This window comes from Bubalus kerabau, chromosome 3, assembly GCF_029407905.1.
Source record: "Bubalus kerabau isolate K-KA32 ecotype Philippines breed swamp buffalo chromosome 3, PCC_UOA_SB_1v2, whole genome shotgun sequence".
NCBI classification, from domain to species: Eukaryota; Metazoa; Chordata; class Mammalia; order Artiodactyla; family Bovidae; genus Bubalus; species Bubalus kerabau.
The window spans coordinates 127,827,969-127,850,012 of NC_073626.1; the positions used below are offsets into that span (position 1 = coordinate 127,827,969).

Consider the following 22,044-nt stretch of genomic DNA (forward strand, 5'->3'; position numbering starts at 1 on the left):
TCACTAAGAGTCAGACACGACTGAGCGACTTCACTTTCACTTTCCACTTTCATGTATTGGAGAAGGAAATGGCAACCCACTCCAGTGTTCTTGCCTGGAGAATCCCATGGACAGAGATGCCTGGTAGGCTGCAGTCCATGGGTTGCACAGAGTCGGACACGACTGAAGTGACTTAACAGCAGCAGCAGTATTCCATTACACACACGTACCATATCTTCTTTATCCATTCATCTGTCAGTGGGCATGCAGGTTGTTTCCATGTCTTGGCTATTATACATAGTGCTGTTATTAACATAGGGGTGCATGTATCTTTTCAAATTAAGAGTTTTGCTTGATCCTCATTTAATGTAGAGTCGGCATCTCTGCCAAAGTAGGGCCCCAACACATGGACACTTGCCCTCAGGGGAGGGGCTGTGTTCAGTCTCACTGTTTCCAGCTCCCATCCTTATTGATTTTCCAGCTGCTGTGCTTGCTCCCATCAGAGACAAAGCAGAGGTGGAGAAGAGGGCCATGAATGGGGACATCCTTACTGGACTGATGCTGTAGGGAGGTGGCTCTGCCCTCTGGCCTGGCAGGTGCTCTTGTGGGTACCTCTGTGGATTCTTTGGGGATTTCCTGATGGGTCCCTCTTTCCTGGAAGATGCTTATCTATCAAGAGGATGCACTGGGAATTCCCTGTTGGTCCAGTGGTTAAGACTTGGTGCTTTTACTGCCATGGCTAGAGTTTGGTCCTTGGTCTGGGAACTAAAATCCCACAAGCTAAGTGGGAAAAAAAAAAGAAAAAAAAAGATGCACTGCTCACTCCTTAGTTTCTGCCTGTGCATCCTTCTGTCTCCACAATGAAGCCCCTCCTGCACCTCTATTTATGATCAATTTTCAGACAAGCCAGGGTCAACATTTCTATCACGAGTTCATCTCAACCTGCATGCAGGCTTCCCTTTCTTTGATCTGCTCTTTGATTTGTACTTACTTCCCAGATGCAGTCAGCCTTGGCTTTCCCAGATATGCACCTTCTGTGTTCCCATCAGCAGGGAATGCATGGCAAAGCCTGTCAGATGCTGGGGTGATTGGGTGGCCCCCCACCCTCCTTCCCTGTGTTGGTGGATGATACTCCCAGTGACCTCCTCTAAAGGAATCTTTCTTCAATAAATAACCTTGTGTGTGTGTGTGTGTGTGTGTGTGTGTGTGTGTGTGCGTGCTCAGTCATGTCTAACTCTTTATTACCACAGGGACTGTGGCCCGCCAATCTCCTCTGTCCATGGAATTTTCTAGGTAAGAATGCTGGAGACGGTTGCCATTTTCTTCTCCGGGGGATCTTCCTGACCCAAGGATCAAACACACATCTCTTGCATCTCCTGCACTGGCAGATGGGTTCTTTACCAGCATCACCTGGGAAGCCCCTAACCTTATTTTTTAATTGACATATAGTTGATTTACCTGTGGCGGATTCATTTTGATATTTGGCAAAACTAATACAGTTATGTAAAGTTTAAAAATAAAATAAAATTAAAAAAAATAAAAATAAAAAACAAAAAACAAAAACAATGATGTGTTAGTTTCAGTTGTATAGCACAATGATTCAGTTATACATACATATATTTGTGCATGCTAAGTAGCCTCAGTCATGTCTGACTCTGTGCAATCCTATGGACCGTAGCCCACCATCTTCCTCTGTCCAAGGGATTCTCCAGGCAAGAATACCAGATTGGGCTGCCATGCTCTCCTCCAGGGGATCTTCACAATCAAGAGATTGAATTGGTGTCTCTTATATCTCCTGCATTGGCAGGCAGGTTCTTTACAATTAGTGCCACCTGGAAGCCCAGACACACACACACACACACACACACACACACACACACACACACATACCTATTCTTTTTCAGATTCTTTTCCCTTAGAGGTTATTATGAGACATTGAATATACTTTCCTGTGCTATACAGGGAACTAGGTCCTTATTGTGCACCTATTTTATTTATAGTAGTGTGTATATCTTAATCTCAAATTCTTGTTTTGTTCCTCCCCGCTTTCCCCTTTGGTAACCATAAGTTTGAAAAAATAAATCACTTAATGTTTATTCTTGATGCTTTTCTATCTTCATTGACAATTGGTTATTTAGCTAGTTCTCATCACTGAGTTTGAAATGTCACATTGAGGTCTTTATTACACCTCGATTTTGCAAGTTGATGTTTATTATATGTCAATGTTGCCTTTGAAAGCTCCAACTGAAGATTCTGTGGCATGATGCTTTCAATCTTTCCCACATGCCTAATGTATTTGAGCCTTAGAGCTATACTGTGGATAGGGAAGGTATTTTTGTCTCTATGTTTCAAATTAAGAAATTACTGACATGGTGAGTAAGAAAAAATCCTGTGGGCCTGTGGACTGGACCAAGTCAGGAGGGTCAGGCTCAGTAGCTACCTCTGGACAGGGCCATAGCCAGTGACCCAGAGAGCAGTGTCTAAGGGGAGCCTGGATAGGACAGAGTCCCAGGGGCATAGATGTCACACAGGCTGGGGCTGAGTAAAATAGAGACAAGAGCTCACCCAGCTTGTGTCTTTGGGTAGCAAGAGGCAGGAGGCAGCATAGAGAGTTGAGATGAACTGTTAGGCTCCTGTGATCTGGGGCAAGTCTCTCCGTGTCTCTGGGCCTCAGTTTTTCTTATCTGTTAAATGGGAACATGAATATCTTCCTCACAGGGTTGTCACAGGACTGGATGAAATGGCATCTATTAAATTCCAGCACACTCTTTGCCAGAAGAGAGGTGGTAAATAGTAGACACAGTTCTTGAGGTAAAGTTATAGGTGTCAAGTTGATGGGTGCCTGGCCCTCTATGTGGGTGGGGTCAGAAGAAGGAGAGAATTAGTAAGAACTTCATCTAGAACTGGAAGTAGAAAGCAAAAGTCCTTGGTGATCTTCCTTCCTTATTTCCTTTGTTTCTTTTTACAATCAAAGGATAGTTGATACACAATGTTAGTTTCAGGTTTATAGCAAAGTGATTCAGTTATACATTTTATATATATATATTTTTTCATATTTTTTCAATATAGGTTATTATAAGATATTGACTATAGTTCCCTGTCCTTGTTGGTTATCTATTTTATGTACAATGGTGTGTATTTGTTAATCCATACTCAATTTATTTGATGATTTTTCTAATTTACTTACTTCTAGTACTTAGGATCCTGGTTTGTTTTGGAAACAGCAAGGGAGCCAGGAGCTGGGGAGACTTCTGAGCCAGTCACAGTAACAGGCCACCCCAGTGAGCGGAGAGTAGAGCAGTGACTGACCAGGGGAGGAAGCAGGCTGCATTTCTGGGCCCCAGTGAAGAGAAGACAGAGGTGCTCAGCCTGTGGCCTTGGGAAGAGGGAGCCCCTGCAGGCTGAGTCAGGAGGCCCATGAGCAAGATGGTACTGCCTAGTCCTCTGTGGAGCTGTGGGGTGTGGAAGATGAGCTTCTGGCCCCGGGAACACGCAGCAAAGACACCAAGGCCAGTCCAAACACAAGGGCACCCATTTTCTTTGCTTGAGTTGAATCTCATTGTAGTGACATTGTACAGGCTGAGGCAGAAGAACAGATAGAAACAGAAAATCTTTCTGTGTTATAGGTTCTGAGGTGTGCTGTCCTCAGGCCTTATAATGCTGCTTTGTTTGCATTTATGTGTGCTTTAGAAAAGAATAGAGCAAAACCATGGAGACCATAAAATGATCAATGGTTGCTGTTTTTTTTTTTTTTTATTTTTCATTTTATTTTTTAGGGGAGGAATTGAGGGGGATGACTAGGTGGAACACAAAGGATTTTTAGGACAGTGAAAAAGTCTATATGTTACTATAATAATGGATACATGTCACTGTGTTTTCATCCAAACCTATAGAATGTATAACACCAAGAGTGAACCCTAATGTAAACTCTGGACTTTTGGTGATGATAGTGCATCAGCGTAGGTTCACCCAGTGGAACAAATGACCCATCTGGTGGGGGCTGTTGATAAGAGGGGAGGCTGTGCATATGTCATGGGAAGGGTATATAGGAAGTCTCTGTCCCTGCAGTTCAATGTGTGCGTGTGAGCTAAGTTGCTTCAGTCATGTCCGACTCTTTGCGACCCTATGGACTGTAGCCCACCAGGCTCCTCTGTCAACGGGATTCTTTGGGCAAGAATACTGGAGTGGGTTGCCATGCCCTCCTCCAGGGGATCTTCCCAACCCAGGGATCAAACCCGCATCTCCTGCACCTCATGCAGATTCCTTACCACTGAGCCACCAGGGAATAGTGCTATGAAAGTTAAACTGGTCTGGAAAATAAAGTCTTTATAAAAAATAGAATCTAAAAAAATAAAAAAAATAGAATCTATTGTGTGTTTAACCACACTATCATTCCTGTTTATCCTGGTTTGGGTAATTATTTTGCAAAGTACCAAGCATCTTTTTCTTTCCAGTCTTAGAGTCTCAGTGCTGTTGGGTTTACCATAACTGACTGGGTTTGAATTTTTAACAACCGTGTTTGCTGGTGTGCATGTGTATGCACATGTATGCACTTAGCATGAGATAACAGGCAGATGGGTAGATGGGAAGAAGCATCAGATGTGACAATACCACATTCCACTTGTCTTTTCAGTTATGTGTCCCGTGTTTGTATGAGTGGAGTCCATTCTGCTCCCTATAGGGTGAAATTTAATTATTTGTGTGCTAGGGTGTGTATGGGGCTCCTCTTAGGGCAGCCTTTACCCTGAATATTGTGTCAAGACTTTGTTTTTAGTAGCTTCTGGCAATGGCACCCCACTCCAGTACTCTTGCCTGGAAAATCCCATGGACGGAGGAGCCTGGTGGGCTGCAGTCCATGGGGTCGGTAAGAGTCGGACACAACTGAGCGACTTCACTTTCACTTTTTACTTTCATGCATTGTAGAAGGAAATGGCAACCCACTCCAGTGTTCTTGCCTGGCAAATCCCAGGGATGGTGGAGCCTGATGGGCTGCCGTCTATGGGGTCGCACAGAGTCGGACACGACTGAAGTGACTTAGCAGCAGCAGCATGTCTGCTAAAGTGAATTGATTGATTAATGTTCTCTGTAATTGGGCTCTCAAACTTGAGCATGTGTCTGAAACACCTGGAGAGCTTCAAACACAGAGCAGTGAGACCTAGGCCCATAGGGTCTAATTCAGCATGCCTGGGAGGCGCCTGATTAATTTCCCAGGCAATGCTGGTACTGCCAATTCGAGGACCCAGTTTGAGAAACACTGGGCCTTTGAACAATTCTAATAAAATTTGATGTCATTTCTTCAAAGCACCTACACTAGAAACTAATTATTTACTCCTAGGGCTCTAAGGGCTTCTTTGGTGGCTCAGACAGTAAAGAATTTGCTGCAACAGACTGAGTAACTAACCCTTTCACTTCCACTTTTCACTTTAGGGCTTTAAAGTATTACATGTGTGTGCTAAGTCACTTCAGCATGTCTGACTCTTTGTGACCCTATGGACCGTAGCCTGCCAGGATCCTCTGTCCATGGGATTCTCAAGGCAAGAATACCAGAATGGGTTGCCATGCCCTGCTCCGGAGGATGCTCCTGGCCCAGGGATCAAACCCCGGTCTTTTAGTCTCCTGCATTGGCAGGTAGACTCTCTACCACTAGTGCCACCCAAAGAATTACATAGTCAAAAGGAAAGTTATGTGTAGCTTTATTAACCAGAGCAAGTTCCAGAAACCCCAAAGCAAGCTCAAGGTAGCCCTAGGTTGGGGAACAGAGTGTAGGCTGCAGGTGAAAGTGTGGTTTCCACACCTGAACCCAATGTTTGCCTTCAGTAACTACTGGGGGTCAGAGCTGGGACTTGAATTCAGGCAGAGTTTGGCTCATTGGATAGAGATTGCTGTTGCCATCGAATAGATGATGAAATGGAGTTTCAGAGAAGTTAAGTGACTTGCTTAGAGTTGCACAGTTGGTAAGTGATGGAGTCAGAATTTAAACCCAGCCCCATGGACCATAGAGCTGGGGCTGCTTCCACTCCAGGTTCTGCCCTTTAGGACAGCTACAACGGATGAGGTCTACACATGGGTGCTTGTGATAATTTCATCCTTGGGATAAGTGTAGCACTTTCTCCAATTCTCTCCTTGAGTGTCATGGCCCTTGCTTTGATGCATAATTTCCTGTTGAGTGTCAGCAAGCCTTTCATGTGATTTTTGGTTTCATCTTACACATGAACTCAAACCTCCATTATGGATGAAGACAAAAAGTGAATGTTTGATTTGCTTAAAAATTGCCAAGACAGCTAGAGGTGGGTCTGGACTTAAACTCAGCATCCTCAACCCAGAGCCAGGCACTCATTGTTCAACCATGTTTGGGATGTGGTTAGGGCACCTATTCTCCTTTCCACATTCTGAAATTGGGGGTGGAGGAGGGGAAATCATATGGATACACTGGTAATATTTTCATGCTGTTTCTGCTAAAAGTCAAACCCATGCTGCTACCATGGCTGTTTCTGGCATCTCTGTTGAGTTATTTATCTTATGTCCATATCATGCACACCATTTACACACGCAGAGATGCAATCTATGCATTTGAAGGATGGTTATGATCAGGGCTGCTCTATTACTTTACAAAAAGCTTTAGGAAATATGGTGTTTTTCTCAAAATGCCAATATAAAAGTTGATATAAAGATTGGTGATGTGTAAGCTTTGACATTACATAAAAATATATAGGCATTGTAAAAGTTAACAACCGTTTTATTTATAATTATATTGCAGATTGGGATTTTTATATCCGCATTGTCAACGGTAACCTTTCCGCCTTCCCTTCCATCTTGGCCACAAATGTTTATGCTAGGTTATCATGTCTGTGTTTCCTTCTGTCACATCAGGGCTCACAGTGTCTTTCCTAAGTCTCAGTCATATGTGTGTCACCCATCTGTCCCCCCAGGAGAAACAGTTCTTATCCCACTGCATCCATAATTCTCAGGATCCTACTGCAGAGTTTGCTATTTTGTTACTGCCATGTGAGTACAAACCATACTTTTCTCACTCTCTACATCCTCATATTAATAATAATGCTTTTGGACTGTCACATCTGTCTTGCAAGATAGAAAAGTTACATTCAGCTGAAATTTGAGTCCCTGGATTAAGAAATGTCCATTATCTGACTCTTACAGGTTTATAAGGATGAAGATTCAAACTCTCCTCTTCGCATACGTATGAGGAAGATAATAGCACATCTTTATCCTTTGCTCAGCGCTGCTTTAAGGGAAAAAATACCTCATCTTAAATATTTGTTCTTCTCTACGAAAGATTCCCTATTGAACAGAGAGCTATTACTTTTAGCTGTCAGAAAACCACTTCGGAGGAGCATTTAAAGTGGGAAGAGAAAAGCGATAGCCATATAATATGTGGAACTATTGACCCTGGAATAATGCTACTTTCTTTTTTCCAGTTTCTTTATAAATTGAAGTATAGTTAATTTACAAGGTTGTGTTAGTTTTAAGAGTACAACAAAGTGATTCAGTTATACAAACACACACTTGTATTTTCAAATTATCAAGGATTTTAAAGTTAGTGAGTAGGAAAAGTAATCTTTTTGTGAGCATCTGCCATGTGATGTTCCCCTTATTCAGACATCACATATATTATCTCATCTCATCTTTGCATAAACCCTGCAAAAGCGTGGTCTCTCTTTATGGACAAAGAATGGAAGCTCAGAGAAGTTGAACAATTTGTCTAAGTCAACACAGTGCTGGAAAGCAGTACAGTCGAGATTGAAACCCTGAGTAGGTCTGAATCCAGAATCTGAACCAGGATTATCTTTTCTATCTTTTGTGTCTTAGAATCAGTGGCTGGAAATCCAGAGATCCCAGTTAATTCGAAGAAAGTAAGAATGCTGTTTGGCAAAGCTTTGGCTCTGCTGGAGAGTTCAGCAGGACACTTTTGAATTCAAATCTGAATGCAATTTGTAAAAGGGTTTCCAGCATGGGGCTGAGAGTTTTCACTTCCGCTGCTGTTCTCTAGTCTCAGGGGGTGTTACAGGGCTGAGATTTATCTTTGAAAAAGAAAAGATCAGAGGCACAGGCTCTGAAGTGCAGACACTGCTTCAGCAGCCTGCATTCCCCCATTTCACTGCTGTCTGTGCATTTGTCTTCCTCTTAGAACAGGATATAGAAACTATTTGACCTCGGTGAGATGGTTGCCTACTTGGATGAGATCACGACAAGATGAAATTATCATGGCAGGCACTTGACAGTTGCTTTATTAATTAGACTGCTTTATTTAGCAGACGTTCTTCACATCATTCTCCCTTCTGCATGTGCAGAAGAGGCAGCTACCTGTGTGCTGTGAGTTGGGGAGTGCCGGCGGAGTGGGGGGACCCTCATCCCAGAATAGCTATGGCTTGCTGCCCAGCATCATGAGACAGTATGACATCACATGTCACTAGTCCAGGAAAAGATAACAATTCAAAATTCAAAGTATACGTGGATGGACCTAGGGAGTGTTATATGAAGAGAAGTCAGAAAGAGGAAAGCAAATATTGTGTATAAACTCCTATCTGTGGAATCTAAAAAATGGTACAGGTGATCTTATTTGCAAAGCAGAAATAGAGACACAGGCATAGAGAACGAATGTATGGATATCAAGGAGGAAAGGGGCTAGTGGGAGAAATTAGGAGATTGGGATTGACACATATACATTATTAATACTGTGTATAAGATAGACAACTGATGAGACCATACTGTATAGCAGAGGAGACTCCACCTGCTGTTCTGTGGTGACCTGAATGAAAGGAAGTCTGAAAGGGAAAAGATATATGTATTAATATATGTATGGTTGATTCATTTTTCTGAGCAGTAGAATCTAGTACCGCAGCAGAATCTATAGTTGTAAAGCAACTATACGCCAATAAAAAGTAATTAACTGCCCCTCCTAAATTCAAAGTACAGTTTCTACCAAGTGCATAGTGAAAGTGAAAGTGAAAATTGCTCAGTCCTGTCCAACTCTTTGGGACCCCATGGACTATACAGTGCATGGAATTCTCTAGGCCAGAATACTGGAGTGGGTAGCCTTTCTCTTCTCCAGGGGATCTTCCCAACTCAGGGATCAAACCCAGGTCTCCCGCATTGTGGGCAGATTCTTTACCATCTGAGCCACAAGGGAAGTCCAAGAATACTGAAGTGGGTAGTCTATCCCTTTTCTAGGGGATATTCCTAACCCAGGAATTGAACTGGAGTCTCCTGCATTACAGGTGGATTCTTTACCAACTGAGCTATCAGGGAAACCCTATTTTAAGTAGGGGACCATCTGTATTATTCTCTTCTCCCATTATTTAACAGCTGCTCTGTTTCTCCTTGTCCTGGTAGAGTCAGTACAGTAACCCTGGTCATTGCCTCTTGGTTGAGAAGGAGGAGGAGCTCAGAGTGGCTAGGTAAGCCATCTCAGGTTAAAGGTCAATGGGACAATTGTTGAGCCCTTCCAGTAAAGGCACTACTGCTTTGTTAACAGACCTCAAAACCAGCAGACTCCAAACTGATGGAGGCGTGAAGATAAATTCTGAAAGTTGGTTATAGGAATATCAGTAAAGTTGGCTACTCCTGCCTTCATGGCTTCCTTCTCCACCTTTACACTTGACTGTCAGAGACAGAGTCCTTTGTTAACCGCTGTATTTTATAGGATTGCTTCACAACTATGCACAGTGTTGTCTCTGAGCTGGTGCCACACTGAATTTTTAACAGACCACCGCAATTTTCTAGAAGGTCATCTGTTCCTGCATAGTGGGGAGAATGGTATGAATGATAAATGCCAAGGGCACAAGTCTATCGCCTTACTCGTGCTGCTGAAATAAATTTTCTTTTTGTGAGAAGCAATGTTATAGAGAAGCAGTAGATTGGTGATAACAAAGGTATTCAGTAGGTTCAGAGATGAGAGCCCAGCTTCTGCCAGAGAAGGCATATCCAAGTCCAGAGTGTTTCTATTCTAGTGAGGGGAAATTGCTGACCCTTCATGAGAAGGGTCCCAGTATAATGTAACTGCCACCAGGGCTCTGGCTGGTTCTCTAGGGAATGATGCCATATTGTGAACATGGTTTCCAGTTCTGATTTGGGCAGGTGAGGCATTTGGCAATTGGAGTAGCCAGCAGAGATCAGTATTGTTAAATTGATGCATAACTTCAGTCTATGTCCTGGCTGCATGATTCAGGAATCCATTGAGCAAGCCCTGGGATAGCTGGGGAAATAGGCTGCCTCGTCTAGAATGGATCAACTTCTTTACCTGATGATGGAGACCAACCTCTACAGTAGGTACCCTCTGGTAAAGAGTTGTATGGAAAAAAGGTATCTCCATACTCTGTTCATTCTGACAAATTTACCCTACCTACTCCTCAGAGCTCCCTACCACCATTTCTATGAATTTAACCCCTTTCCAACCTTTACCCTGTAGCCACATTATTGGTTACTGGTCACAGTTAAGGCAGGTCTATTCCTCTGACCATCTCGCCTTCCAGGCATTGTTTGATTCTGCAGATCATACTAGTAGAATTCGACCTGAGAGCCTAACCCTGTTTCTTATGAAAAAGCTGGAGCACTGATTAAGAAAGAGTAGAGATATCACCTCATACCAGTCAGAATGGCCATCATAAAAAATCTATTAGCAATACACTGTTGGTGAGAATGTAAATTGGTATAGCCACTATGGAAACCAATATGGAGATTCCTAAAAAAACTAAAAGTAGAGCTACCATGTGATCCAACACTCCCACTCCTGGGCATATATCTGGAGAAAACCAAGGTTCAGAAGGATATATGCACCTCAATGTTCATTGCAGTACTGTTTACTAGAGCCAAGACTTAGAAGTAGCCTAAATGTCCATTGACAGATGAATGAATAAAGAAGATGGGGTACATATATACAATGGAATATTGTTGTTGTTGTTTAGTCACTAAGTTGTATCCAAATATTTTTGACACCATGGACTCTAGCCCATGAGGCTCCTCTGTCCATGGAATTCTCCAGGCAAGAATACTGGAGTGGGTAGCCATTCCCTTCTCCAGGGGATCTTGCCAATCCAGGAATCAAATCTACATCTCCTGCTTGGCAGGCAGATTCTTTATCACTGAACCCCTTGGGAAGATCCCCACAATGGAATATTACTCAACTATAAAAAAGAATGAAATCATGCCATTTGCAGCAACATGGATGGATCTAGAGATTATCATTCAAAGTATAGTAAGTTACATAGAGAAAGACAAATATCATAGATATTGCTTATAAGTTGAATCTAAAAAAAAGATAGAAATAAACTTATTTCTCAAAGAAACAGTCTTACAGTATTAGAGAATGAGCTTGCAGTTACTAAAAGGGAAGGGTAGGGGAAGGAATAAGTTACAAGTTTGAGACTTACATATACACTATGTTTAAAATAGATGATCAACAAGGATCTACTGTATAGCTTGGGGACTCTGCTCAATACCCTGTAATAACTTAAATGGGAAAAGAATTTGAAAAAGAATAGATATACGTATAACTGAACTACTTTGTTGTACACTTGAAACTAACACAACATTGTTAATCAATGATACTCCAATATAAAAGAAAACGAAAAAATAAAGAAAGAAAAGAAAGAGCAGAAACTGAGAATTGAAATGGGGATATTGCCTGAATTCTGCTGAAGCTGGTATTTCAAGCCTTCATTCTACATTGAGCCTCTCTTCTCTGGTAAGGTCAGTCTTCCCTTGTCCATACACTCTGCAATGTCTCTACCTTGACTCATAAAGGAATGTGGATATTCTCAAGTTCCATCCTCACACCCTTGCTTTGCCTCCAGACTCAGGACCCTGGATAGATCTCTGCAGATTCTGGGGAGATGAGCATAAGCAGTAGCTATTGATGGTCTCAGCTGCTTGCCACTGAAGGCAGGATTCCTTAGAGAGGTTCTAGAAGCCACAGCAGAGCCTCTTGCTTACTGTCTGTCCAAGACCTCATGCCTGCCTGCTGCTGTTGCAATGGTAGCTTCTGCTTCTTTCCACCTTCCAAATATTTCAGGAGAGTTTCTCCTTGGATGACCAAAAAAGAAACCACCCTGGCAAAGAGTCTGGGAGACATGATTTCTAGCCTTCTGCCCCTGTGCCACACGAGAGAATGTCGGATAGTAGAGCTGGTGGTATCTCCCACTCGAAGGATCTGCAAGGCATACACTTGAGGAGAAAGTGAGTTGGTAACAGAGGAAAGAAGGAGCATTCCTGTAAATGAGCTATTTGGAAGGTAGAAAGGAGATAAAGAAAGAGAAAAATTGGATGGAGAAAAATTCCTGTCATAAGAAATAGTTTCATTATTGTTCTCGATTGAAAAGACAGTTCCCAAGGACAGATGAATGATATAGTTGGCCTTATAGAAGTAGCTTATATCCTGGTGGAGACCAGTTTCTAAAAATTAATAAGTTGCCAAAGATTCCTTGAATGCTGTTAAGGGAAACAATTCTCTGTGGGATTTACTCAAGTTGGTTTTATTTATAGGAAGGCTGAAGTCTTTCTCTCCCTGATGGGTTCTCTCTTAGGCATGAAATGTGTTCTGGGAAAAGCCAGGAAAGCAAGAGAGCCAAGCAATGAGTGGGACACATGTGTTTGTTAAGAGGTTTTGACAAAGCATCCGGGAGGGACATCTGTTATGAACAGTGGGAGCTAAATTGCACTGTTTTGTTTCTCTTGGTACATGCAGAGAAATGAGCCCACACGTCCCCTTTGGTATGATCATGGAGATATGAGCTCTCTGGAAAAGATGAAGGATTTCATGTTTGAAATATGTGTAGTTTCTTGGCATCCATACCCAGAATGTCTGAGGATGAATAATGCATACATGATTATTCCTGATTAATATTTTAATCCTCAATATTGCACCAATTGGGAGAGCATTGGCATGTTAACAGCTTCAACAATAACAGGGAACAAAGACTCTGCTTCTGCCATCAGAAGCAAACTCAACTCTATAGGCAAAGAGAACTGATGTCCAGGGAGATCTGATCTACCTTCATGTGCAGGAATCAAAGAAAGACCCTGAGATGAAGTAGAAAAAGCACAGTGGACTTGTGTCAAGATTTTTTTAAGGAAGTAAGATAAAGTCAGTGGGAGCTTTTCACCGAAAAGGTGATCCCACAGTGGCAAAGTTAGAGGGAGAGCCTGAATTACAGGGGGAGGGGGGTGGTCTCAGGGAGCCACAGTGGTGGGCAGGATGATGGCACTGGGGATGGAAGAGAGTGGAAAGTGAAAGACACAAGGAAGGGTCCTAGCAGGATTAGGGTTAGGGTAAGGGCTGGGGCGATCAGTTTGTATCCACACTGTCGACAGTGGCGTTCTGGGCTGGCATTTCCAAGTCGTGTGGGTGGAGGCTGAGTTGGCAAATCAAAGCCACAATGCCAGGCTTAGGAGTCCTAGGAGAGCAGGTTGTGTCCAGGAATTGCCCTACTGCAGGGCAGGACACCAATGAAAGCCCCCCCTCCCCCCTACCTCTTCCCTGTAGCATGTATTCTTTGTAACTGTCCTTGTAGGACCACTTTCTCTGAGGGCAACCTGTGCGAGTGAGGCTCCAACTTTGTGGACGTAGGGAGTCCATGGTCCTGGTTGCTCACAAACATGACTTTGTTCCCATCACCTGAAGCAGTTCTGCTGTTTTCTATTATCTTATTCCTGCTGGAGCCCATCACCTAAGAACTGCATCCTGTTGAAGGGTGTGATTATGTCAATGAAGGCTGCTTCAGTTACAGGTGACAGAAAATTAACTCGAGCTGGCTTGAGTTGCTTTTTAAAAATGAATTTCATTGCCTCGTAGAACTGAAAAGTACAGAGATGGATATAGGTTCAAAAATGTTAGAATATGTTTTTTTGAACATGGGATTCTGGGTGGGTAGGTGAAATGGATGAGGGTGATCAAAACGTACAAACTTCTGGCTGTAAAATAAATAGGTCATCAGGATGTCATGTGCAACATGGTGACTATAGTTAATAAATACCTTATGGTATAACCGACAATTGCAAAAATAAAAAGCCTAAAACAAACAAACAAACAAACAAAAAGCTCCACACAACAGAAGACAGAGAATCAAATGATGCCATGAATCATGGGGACACAAATGCCCAACCTCACTCATCTCTGATCATCTCTGACCTGATGTCATCCTTAGGTAGGTTTTCTCTCTATGGCTGTGGGCTTACAATTCCATGAACTCGGGTCCAGAAGTAAAATAAGTTCCCCTTTTCTAAGGCCTGAGTTTGGGTCTTTCTGATGCATCCCTGGTCTAATTTCTGTGGCTGGGTTGGGGGAGGGGGTTGTGTCCAGTGTTTTGATTGGCCAGACCTAGATCTTGTATCCACCTTCAGAAACAAGGAGGATTTATTACATTTGAACTACTTAAACTGGAAGGTTTAGAGGCTGGAGGATTTCTTGAAGTACACTAGGGTTCCCTTCTATAAGAAGGGGGGGATAAAAAGATCCATTGCATATGGGGAGCAGCAGAAGATGACTCATGAAGCATCTAGAATAGCAGGAGCAAGTCTCAATTATGAATGTCATTTGATTGGAATGACTGCCTGAAACATGGTGTTGAGAAGGATGCTGAGGTTGCCTCAGTGTGCAGTAACTGATAAGCAGTGTCTATCACAGATGCAGAAGCATGGGCTGGTGTTATAAGTGCCACAGATTAACCAGCTCTGCTGGAGAAGATACCTTTATTTGTGATCACCATGGTGATCACTAATGCCTTTAAAATGAGAAAGCTTTTTTCCTTCAAAAAACATGAGATGGGATAAATTTTTTCCTGCTGAAAATGAGCAATATATTCAAGCATCACTTGTTCTGATGAAGGTCCCAGGGTATCCTCCTCTCACCTTCCTTTTGTGAAAATCTAAGGTAAAGCAGCAAGCTTGGCAAGTATTGTTGAGATCTGGCTACAGACTGTGGCCAAAATGCCTGGGGAGTGTTTGAATGCTTCTGCTTCGGGCACAATTACATTGTGAAGGAGCCAATTGTGTGGAAGATGTAAAATGTTTCCGAGTGGATTTCTCATCTTGACAAACTCCTCCACTAACAGCCTGGGAGCACAGATCTCTTTAGCAGTGAAAGGGAATAGGCATTAACAGTGAGAGGTTGGGATGCTAACAGCCCAAGGCCCTCCGCCCTCTGCCAGTACCATCAGCTTAATCTTCCGTGGCTGGAAGCTGCTCTCCCGCAACTCCAGGCCTCATTATACATGCTTCTCGGGCCCCCTGTTCCTTGCTCCACAGCTCCTCCTCACGCATCTGACACAACCTAATGAAAACACTTAGCTTCACTTCTCACATCTGTTGCTCAGGCACAAGTCAGTGTCCTCTGATGCCTGAGTGTCTGAGGAGCCCAGCAGCATGTGGCCATCAGGGTTGTGGCTCAGAGAGAGAGTTTCAGGGCTGCACTCTCTCTGGGACCCATTCAGCAACACCCTTGAATATCTTATCTAGGCATGAGGACACACAAATAAGCATCACCAGTCCCCATCCTCCAAGACCATCTAGTCTGTGACCAAAGACAGGTCCCTCAATGTATAAGTCATAACACAGAATGTTGAGTTCCAAAGAAAGGAGTAGATCTGAAGAGGCTGCTTGAAGACACAATAATTAATGTAGGTTTGCATTACTTCCTGATGCTCATGCTCATTCTATTTTAATAGAAAGAACAAATCTGACACTATATTAGATCTGTTTCTTTTCCTTTAACCTTTGTATTCTATTGCTTCCAGTTAATGTTGCTTATAACCTAAAATATACAGGATAGCCCATTCTCAAGGCTCTTATCTTTAAGAGCATAACACTTTTACATTCATAAATAATAATTTGCAGAACAGGAAATAACATTTGCCTTGTTGGAAGTTTACATGAACACCATAACCTGGACCTACATGGACAGCTGGAAGAACAAAGGATTCCTACACCAAGAAGTCTGCAATAACCAACCATGCCCCTCCCTCAATTTGCCTTTTAATTAAAGACACTGCTGAAACCCTTTGGGGAACTCAGGGTTTTGGGGGGTATGAGCCACTTGTTCTCCTTGGATGTCCCTGCAGTAAACTTTTCTCTGCTCCAAACTCCGTTTGGTATCCTTTGGCCTCGCTGTGAGCTGGGCACATGAAGTTGAGTTAGATAGTGCTGTGAAATTGACAGGCTCTGTGTTTACTGACCCCATTTTACAGATGGGGAAACCAAACTTTAGGTTGTATAGCCATTCATTCATTCATTTACCTTTTTCTAGTACCTACTATGTATCATCACCTTGCTAAGTACTGGGGATACAGAGATGAGTCGTCCTTCCCACTCTTGATTGAGATGCTCATGACTATCCCTCAAGAGACACCACTCAGTGAATGGATCTGGGAGACTGAGCACTTGTTCCTCAGTTTGAGGTTATCTTCCCCCAAATACTTGGGATGGTACATTTCATGTAGTGCAACCTTAAAGATATGGCATTCCTAAAATGATCTACTCCCCAAAACAGTACTGATGTTTTTCTGTAAGATGTTTCTCTTAGTTCTCTGAGTTTTGGCCAAGACGGAGAGGCAGCTCCTGGTTATATAAATGCAGGTCCCTGGAGGCTCAGACAGTAAAGTGTCTGTCTACAATGCGGTAGACCTGGGTTCGATCCCTGGGTCGGGAAGATCTGCTGGAGAAGGAAATGGCAATCCACTCCAGTACTATTGCCTGGAAAATCCTATGGACAGAGGAGCCTGGTAGGCTACAGTCCATGGGGTCATAAAGAGTTGGACACGACTTCACTTTCATTTTCCACCCTACAACAGGGACCATCTCTTGGGAACAATGAAAATGACTCCCTAGAATTTTCTCCGTTCAAATGGTTGTTGACATATCCTGGAAGAATTTTTCAAGAAAGCTCTGTAAACACCGGACTTGAGAACTGTGTTTGCAAAGCCATCTATTATGTTGACTCAGAAGATCTGGAGGCAGAAATCTTTGGGCTCTGCAGGCACTGCATGAACCCCAGAGGTGCCATCAGTGGCTGCTCGACAGGATGGCTCTAAGCTGCACCCCAGGAACTCAGGAAAGCCATTGTCCCCTGCCACTTCTCCTTACCCTGGATTGAACACAGTGGAGTTGCTTTGACTCTTCTCCCAAATGATGCAAGGCTATATTCAAGTTATTTTTTCTGAAATCACCTAATACCATTGGTAAACCAGTGATTGGGTTCAGGCTAATTTTGACCACTTTCATGAAAATTTGTTTTTAAGGATATTTTTAAGCTGACAGTGAAAACATTCTTATTTTGTTCCTTCAAATTTAAGCTGTGTTAGCTAGAGACAGGAGAGAGTGAAGGAACTTGTTAGTACCATTTTGGATGAATTCTGCCTGTTCTACAGAACAGTATAGAGCCCCAATCCCTGGGGAATAATACTGTTTTCCTTGCAATTTTGCTGCAAGGAGGATTGGGTTTGCTAAGTAGATGCTGTCCCTCATCCTACTGTTTCTTCCCTTATGTATGTGTACTAAGTCATTACAGTTGTGTCTGACTCTTTGCAACCCTATGGACTATAGCCCACCAGGCTTCTCTGACCTTGGGATTTTCCAGGCAAGAATGCTGGAGTGGGTTGCCAATGCCCTCCTCCAGAGGATCTTCCCCACCCAGGGATCCAATCCCAGTCTCTTATGTCTCCTACATTGGCAGATGCGTTCTTTACCACTAGTGCCACTTGGGAAGTCCTCTTCCTTTAAGAGAGAAACATAAATAAACTATATATATCCTCAGAAAATAAAGACCATATTCAATTTAGTTCTTCAAAAGATCATTTGCACTTTGAGAATAGCCTTTCCCTGACCAATAACCATTTGGATTTTCGTGAATGTTTTCCTAGTGTTTTTAACATGCATGTAATTTGTGCTAAGCAAGCCTCTGTGTGCATTTAAATGAGTGACGATGATTTCTGTTCACACAGCTGAGGCCTCTGTTAAGCTATGGATCTAAGACAGAGCTTGTTCAAGTCAGTCTTGATTTATTAAGTACCAGTGATATATTGATACATGGATTCAGATTTGCTTGCTGTCATTGTGTCCTTTACAGTTCTCTGAAAGCGAGTAGGACCTTGTGGAGCTCCTGGGCACAAAAGCCTTTCTGTGTCCCCTGTTTCTGGATTATAGGAAATAGGCTTCATTCAGGCTCCAAGGCTTTCCCCAAGTTTCAAAGGACAGGTTCAAACAGTTGCTAATCATGGAAGGTAAGGGATGCAGAGATAAGGGAGGAGCAGCCAAGAAACAATAGTGCAGCCTTGAGGCAGGGTCCTGATTCTCCCTCAGGGTAGACACACAACAATGCCTTTGAGCTGTTTTGCAGATACTGAACCCCCCACCAGTTCAGTTCAGTCGCTTAGTCATGTCCAACTCTGCAACCCCATGGACTGCAGCACACCCGGCTTCTCTGTCCATCACCAACTACTGGAGCTTGCTCAAACTCATGTCCATCGAGTCAGTGATGCCATCCAACCATCTCATCCTCTGTTGTCCTCTTCTCCTCCTGCCTTCAATCTTTCCCAGCATCAGGGTCTTTTCCAGTGCGTCAGTTCCTTGAATCAGGTGGCCAAAGTATTAGAGTTTCAGCTTCAGCATCAGTCCTTCCAATGAATATTCAGGACTGGTTTCCTTTAGGATTGACTGGTTGGATCTCCTTGCAGTCCAAGGGACTCTCAAGAGTCTTCTCCAACACCACAGTTCAAAAGCATCAATTCTTCGGTGCTCAGCCTTCTTTATGGTCCAATGCGCACATCCATACCTGACCACTGGAAAAACCATAGCTTTGACTAGATGGACCTTTGTCAGCAAAGTTATGTCTCTGCTTTTTAATATGCTGTCTAGGTGGATGAAACCTCCACCAGGTGGGATAAATGAACTGAATGCTGCCCATAAGTATGCAGACCCCAGACTAGTTGGAAACAGAAGGTTGATGATGGTGACTCCCACTTACCTCACCATCAACGAATCAGAAGAATGTTCATGAGCTGATCACACCTTCTTTGAACCATTAGCATAAAAACTCACTACTCCCTCCAGGATGGGACATACAGTTTTGAGGGCCTGCTCTGTCCTTTGCCTGGCAAGCAATAAAGCTATTCTCTTCTACTTCACCCAAAACTCTGTCTCTGAGATTTAATTTGATGTCGGGGTACAGAGGCTGGATTTGACTTCACTGTTGACTGACCTGCATATCAATAGCTACTTTAGAGTTTCAGGGTCTCATCAGCCTGGGAAGACAACAAAAGGAGTTCAGAATGAAATATTCATCCACAAAAGCCGTGGAAGTGCTGGACCTGTAGCCCAGATGTGTTTCTCCTTTCTCCTTTCCCCTGCTGGGTCCTGGTTTCTGTGATGTGCCTTTGAGTCCCTCACTACCTTTTCTGGATCAGTTCAATAAGAGGTGGCATTGAGAGTCGTTAGAAATGACATGGCAATTCCCTTTGTCTGTAAAGTCAATAGGCAGTGTCTGGGCTTTCTCCTGTGAGTGAGCTCTTTCTCCCCACTCCCTGATCTGGTCCTGAGAGTCAAGCTTTTTTTTTTTCCCCTGAGCATCATTAGCTATCACCATAACAGGGAAGAGCAAAATCTGACTCCCTATTGGATCTGTTTCTTTTACTTTAACCTTTGTTCTCCAATGCTTTTGTTACTATAATCACCAAAAGAATGCTGTCTATCTCTATAAGCACACAAAATGGCCTGCCTTGGGGAACCTGCCCCTCTGCCTGAAAGTTAAACTACGGTGGCTTTGTTCAGCTCACTGGGAAACACCCTGCCCCTGCCTACCAGTGAATGGTTGCAGGGAAGCAGAAATGAACACATCCCCTCCCCCAAAGCTGACCAAGCCAGGAGATACTTGGCAATATGCATTTACTTTACTTCCTCCCCCCTCCCCATCTCTGTCCCATAAAAGAAACAGGCATCCAGTCTCTAATAACACAGCACTCTAGGACATTAGTTCACCATCTTCTTGACTGTCCAGCTTTCTGAATAAAGTCTCTATTCCTCACCTCTATACCTCGTCTCCTGACTATTGGCCTGTCATGTGGCCAGCAGGCTGATCTTGGGTTCGGTAACATCACCTGGCTGAACTTTTTTCCTTAGGCAAAGAGGTCACCTCTGCCTCTGACCTGAACCAAAAGTTGAATGTTTCTGTGCTCAGATAAGCCCCTTTCTGGGGATCGAGCATTCCTGAATTGATAGAAAAAAGGACAGGAGAGATACCTGGGTTTGTTCCTTCCTGCTGAGGCACCCTGAGTGAGGCACTTAACTTCCCCAGCTCTCCAAGCCCTCCAGCCAAACCCTAAGAATATAAGGATGCTGCAAGTGCCCTTCTGCCCTGGAGTATGAGCTGCAGGATCTCCTGAGCTGATTGGACGGCTCTGTGGCAAACTAAATGGACTGTAGTTTTCCCTTCGGTAACCACTTGTTTGATATCATTTTTACAGAAGCTCTACTTTTTTGTAAAGTTGTCCTTTTTCTGCTGCACTTTGTTTTGTGATTCTGCCTTATTATTTCTTCTCCTGTTTTCAGTGCTGACTTTCCACAGGTGTCCCTGGACCTCACCGTCATCCATCAGAGTAATTTCCTCTGAATCCATCCCCCACAGGAGCTCACTGGAGGTTCCCCTTTGGTCCTGATATGATGAGATGATTTAACAGCCACATTCCCACAGCTAATCCACATGGAGGAGAGGGAACCTTCCAATTGATTCCCTTTTTCTTTTCCCGATGCCATTACACCCTGCCTTTGATACGATCTGATTTGACACATGCCACAAAACGTGAAGAGATCACAATGCCTCTTTCTTTGGAAACTTAAACAAGCAGTTTCTGATTTTTGATGCTGCTTTTCTTTCAGAAAAATTACCCAGAGAGTAGTTGATTTTCTTCTCTTGGGGTAGCTCTAAAAAAAGAGAGGAGATAAAATTGTTACATTGAGTGCTGCCTGTGTTCTTGACTTTATACCAGCTGCACAAAGAAGAGGAAACCTTGCCTTGCTAACTCTCGGCATAAAAGAAGATGGATCAAATAGTTCCAGAGGAGCTTGGAGAAGTGTCAGCCACGGCCTGCAGTGCTTTCTGCACCCGAGCACTTTGTAAATTGCCCCTTTTGAGTCATTCAAAAGCTCTGGAAATGTCTTCTCTTTCTTCCCACTCATTTTTTTGGGCCCAAAAGTTCATCTATACTAAGAAAATACTAGTTTTGATAACAATAAAATGGATGCTAATAGTAGCTACCATTTGTAGGCATTGAGGTGCATTAAATAGGCTGTATGTTGTGTTTAGTAATTACCATAGTCCTGTGAGACCGAAGGGATCTCCAAGGTATAGTCAGGGAAAGCAGAGCTTGGAGCAATTAAACTACCCATCAGGAAGACTGAGATAGATAGAAATAAATGCTGTAGTGAAAATTTGAAACAGAGAAGAACAGAATCAGACAGTTTCTTCTACCTTAACTCTTGCTCTCCGTTGCTTTTGGCACTGTAATCTCTGAAAACATGCTGTCTATAGCTGTATTGTTGTTTGGTTGCTAAGTGGTGTCCAAGCCTCCCAGGTTCCTCTGTCCATGGGGTTTCCCAGGCAAAAATACTGGAGTGGGCTACCATTTCCTTCTCTAGGGGGTTTTCCCCACCCAGGGATCAAACCTACATCTGCTGCTTGGCAGGTGGATTCTTTACCACCTGGGAAGGCCCAGGTGGCTGTAAGCATACATAATAGCCTGCCTCCATCCTGCCCCTCTGCCTGAATGGTAAGCTAAAGTACCTTTGCTTGACTCAAGGGTATTCAGCTTCTGACGCTGCCCACCTCTAAATGGCTGCCAAGAAGAAGAAATGAATACATCCCCTCCCCAGTGCTAGCTAAGCCAGGAGATATTTTACAAGACTTATGGCCATTTACTTCCTCATCTCCTTCCCCTCTCTATTAAAAAAAAAAAATTAGCATCCAGACCCCAGTGAGATGGTACTCTAAAACATTACTTCATTATTTTATTGGATGCCTGGCTTTCTGAAAAAGTTGCTGTTTGCTTCAACACATCTCCCAATTAT

The 22,044-nt window shown here is 43.3% G+C and overlaps 3 long non-coding RNA genes across 4 annotated transcripts in view; 2 read left to right on the top strand and 1 right to left on the bottom strand.

Annotated features, from left to right (window-relative positions):
* Nucleotides 1–1,469, top strand: part of LOC129647779 (uncharacterized) — a 35,323-nt gene extending 33,854 nt beyond the window's left edge. The window contains exons 2-3 of the long non-coding RNA XR_008712497.1: nt 461–583; nt 1,273–1,469. This is a non-coding gene — a long non-coding RNA (uncharacterized LOC129647779). The remainder of the gene's footprint in view (nt 1–460; nt 584–1,272) is intronic.
* A 4,361-nt stretch (nt 1,470–5,830) lies between these two features.
* LOC129647780 (uncharacterized) lies at nt 5,831–7,769 on the top strand. Of its 2 annotated transcripts, none has more exons than XR_008712498.1 (3): nt 5,831–5,933; nt 6,909–6,984; nt 7,138–7,769. It is a non-coding gene; the product is annotated as an uncharacterized LOC129647780 (long non-coding RNA). The 2 variants fall into 2 exon arrangements; XR_008712499.1 differs by having other exon boundaries at nt 5,850–5,933; nt 6,737–6,984.
* A 9,977-nt stretch (nt 7,770–17,746) lies between these two features.
* LOC129647781 (uncharacterized) lies at nt 17,747–21,664 on the bottom strand. The gene is made up of 3 exons (XR_008712500.1): nt 21,449–21,664; nt 20,221–20,901; nt 17,747–18,764 (listed from the first exon to the last, which is right to left on the bottom strand). It is a non-coding gene; the product is annotated as an uncharacterized LOC129647781 (long non-coding RNA).
* Nucleotides 21,665–22,044: the final 380 nt, after the last annotated feature.